Genomic DNA, 3,914 nt, shown 5'->3' on the forward strand with positions numbered 1-3,914 from the left:
CCCACGGGAAGATATCACAACACAACTCTACAAATAAAATAAGTCATACAAGCATCATATTACAAGCCAGGGGCCTCGAAGGCTTGAATACAAGAGCTCGATCATAGACGAGTCAGCGGAAGCAACAATATCTGAGTACAGACATAAGTTAAACAAGTTCGCCTTAAGAAGGCTAGCACAAACTGGGATACAGATCGAAAGAGGCGCAGGCCTCCTGCCTGGGATCCTCCTCACTACTCCTGGTCATCGTCAGCGGGCATCACGTAGTAGTAGGCACCTCCGGTGCAGTAGGGGTCGTCGTCGAGGTGGCGTCTGGCTCCTGGGCTCCAACATCTGGTTGCGACAACCAGGAAGAAGGAAAGGGGGAAAGGAGGGAGAAAGCAACCGTGAGTACTCATCCAAAGTACTCGCAAGCAAGGAGCTACACTACATATGTATGCATTGGTATCACATGGAATAAGGCTATCATATGTAGACTGAACTGCAGAAAGCCGGAATAAGAGGGGGATAGCTAGTCCTTTCGAAGACTACGCTTCTGGCAGCCTCCGTCTTGCAGCATGTAGAAGAGAGTAGACTGAAGACCTCCAAGTAGCATCGCATAGCATAACCCTAACCGATGATCCTCCCCTCGTCGCCCTGTGAGAGAGCGACCACCGGTTGTATCCACTTGGAAGGGTGTGTTTTATTAAGTATCCGGTTCTAGTTGTCATAAGGTCAAGGTACAACTCCAAGTCGTCCTGTTACCGAAGATCACGGCTATTCGAATAGATTAACTTCCCTGCAGGGGTGCACCACATACCCCAACACGCTCGATCCCATTTGGCCGGACACACTTTCCTGGGTCATGCCCGGCCTCGGAAGATCAACACGTCGCAGCCCCACCTAGACCAACAGAGAGGTCAGCACGCCGGTCTAAACCTAAGCGCACAGGGGTCTGGGCCCATCGCCCTTAGCACACCTGCACGTTGCGTACGCGGCCGGAAGCAGAACTAGCCCCCTTAATACAAGAGCAGGCTTACGTTCCAATCCGGCGCGCGCCACTCAGTCGCTGACGTCACGAAGGCTTCGGCTGATACCACGACGCCGGGATACCCATAACTACTCCCGCGTAGATGGTTAGTGCGTATAGGCCAAATGGCCAAACTCAGATCAAATACCCAGATCTCGTTAAGCGTGTTAAGTATCCGCGAACGTCGACCAGGGCCAGGCCCACCTCTCTCCTAGGTGGTCGGAACCTGCCCTGTCGCTCCGCCTCAAAGATCCACTCGCGGGTGCTCCTCAAACCGACCCGTCTTTAGTCACCACATGTATCATGTATAAAGTATATAGTATATACCCGTGATCAACTCCCGAGTGATCACGGCCCGATAGTATAGCATGGCAGACGGACAAGGATGTAGGGCCACTGATGAAAAACTAGCATCCTATACTAAGCATTAGGATTGCAGGTAAGGTAACAACAGTAGTAGCAAGGACAGGCTATGCATCAGTATAGGATTAACGGGAAGCAGTAACATGCTACACTACTCTAATGCAAGCAGTATAGAGAAGAGTAGGCGATATCTGGTGATCAAAGGGGGGGCTTGCCTGGTTGCTCAGACAAGGAGGGGTCGTCGATGTAGTCGATCACAGGGGTACCGGCATCGGTCTCAGGGTCTACCGGAAAGAAGTAACGGAAGGGGAACACAATAAATAACAGAGCAATCAAATGTAACAAAAAGCAAGAAGCGGCAATACGTTGTGCTAGAGGTGACCTAACGTAGGGATAGGTGGTACCGGTGAAGGGGGGAAACATCCGGGAAAGTATCCCCGGTGTTTCGCGTTTTTGGGCAGAGGAGCCGGAGGGGGAAAGTTGCGAGTTCGGTATGTTAGGGATGTGTGGCGGACGAACGGGCTACGTATCCGGATTTGCCTCGTCGTTCTGAGCAACTTTCATGTACAAAGTTTTTCGATCCGAGTTACGGTTTATTTTAAAATGATTTTCTAAAGTTTTATTAATTCTTGGAATTAATTATATAATTCAACATTATCCAGAATAGTAAAAGATGACGTCAGCATGACATCATGATGACATCAGCAGTCAACTAAGCAGTTGACTCGGTCAACTATGTGTGGGTCCCGCATGTCATTGATTGTTCAGCCTAATTAGTGTTTAACTAATCTAAGTACTGTTTAATTAAACTAATTAGTTAATTAGGTTAATCTGATTATGATTAATTAACTTAATTAATTCCTTAATTAATTAATTAATGTAATTATTATTGTTTATAAATTATTATTTTTTATATATAAACGTTCCAGGGGCTAGGCCCCACATGTCATTGGGTCAGGGGGCCTTAGCGGACGCCGGCGCTAGCGGGCAGCGGGTGTGGTGCCCATGCCCGAGGCCGTAGCCTGCCCGGGCGATGGGGGGGGAGCCGGGTACGGGCTCCGGCGGCCAAGGGCCGCGATGGCGCCGGCCGGAACAGGGCGGCAGGGCGGAGGCGGGACGGCGCGGCAGCAGGTGAGCGCTGTGGTGTCAGGGGAGCAGCAGCAGGGGAAAACGCGGCGCGGCGGTGACGACAACCTGATTGAGGGAGGAGGTGGGGGTCGTCGGAGAGGCTCACAGCGGAGCTCGTGGAGGGCTCGGTGAAGCCGGGGGAGGTCGAGGCCGTCCGGCGAGGTGGGGATGAGGACGACGGTTCCAGGCGGCGGCGGTTGGCGTCGGTGCGACGAGCACGATGTCCTGCGGAGCTCGGGGAGGAGGACGAGGACGCGAGGCCGTCGCGGCAACGGGCGACGGAATCGGGGGTGCGGGGCGACGCGGGATCGGGCCCCTCCCCGATCCAGAACCAGCCGAGCGTGGGGGGGCGCTGGGATGGAGGGTTGAGGAGGAGGGAGCTGGGCGGCGGTGGCGATGGTGAACGGCGGCGGGGCGACGGGGATCGAGGCGGAGAGGCTCCGGCGAGGTGGCTCCGGCAGGCGGCATCGGACGGCGTTGAGGTCGAGCCCTGATCCATTTCTGGATCGGGAAGGGGGCGAGGACGGGGAGGCGCGCGACGGGGTCAAGGCGACGATGGCGGGGCGGCGCCTGAGACGACGAGAGGCGTCGGGGAGCGCCGTCGGCAAAGTGGGCAGCGGGGGAGTGCGAGGAGCGAGGGGAGTGGGGGGGTTTGCCCCGATCCGATCGGGGAAGGGGAGAGCGGCGGGGGGGGGGGGGGGGGGGGGGGGGGGGGGGGGGGGGGGGGGGGGGGGATCGTGCTAGGGTTCGGTGCCCCCACGGGGTTATAGGCCAGGGGAGGGAGTGGGCCGGCCTGGCAGGCCACTGGCTGGGCCGAGGCCCAGTTAGCCTGGGGGGTTTCTTTTTTTTTATGTATTTTCTTTTCTTTTATTTATTTTCTTTTCTGTTTTGGCTAATTGTTTGGGCACCATATGAGTTTTGTAAAATATGAGAGTTGGCCCACAATTCACATCACAATATATCCTACCACCAAAAACTAGTTTGGGGTAATTATCATTTCATATTTATTTTTTTATTAATAAAAAGGTTAGTAAATAATGTTTTCAGCCACTGTTTGAGGTTGTTTAAGTCACTTATCAAATTTCAATAATGTTGTATACAATTTTATCATAGCCTCTGATTTATCTACTATTTATTGAACATTTTAGTTTTAATATTTGAAAATCTTTTATTGTTTGCTTGATTTTGATTTTGAATTTGAATCGGTTTCGAACTAACTCGAGATTAGCAACTATAAACGAGGTGACGTGGCATCATTAGTGTGGGATCACTGTAGCTTAATTATTCGGGCGTCACATTAAACAAGTGATGCTTATGAGATGATTATGATGCAGAATCAGTTACTAATTACTACTACTAATTTGAGGCTGTTACAACGATCTTGTTAATCCCATCATCATGAGCTTTAGTCAGT

The sequence above is a fragment of the Triticum urartu genome, chromosome 4 (assembly GCF_003073215.2).
Source record: "Triticum urartu cultivar G1812 chromosome 4, Tu2.1, whole genome shotgun sequence".
Lineage (NCBI taxonomy): Eukaryota > Viridiplantae > Streptophyta > Magnoliopsida > Poales > Poaceae > Triticum > Triticum urartu.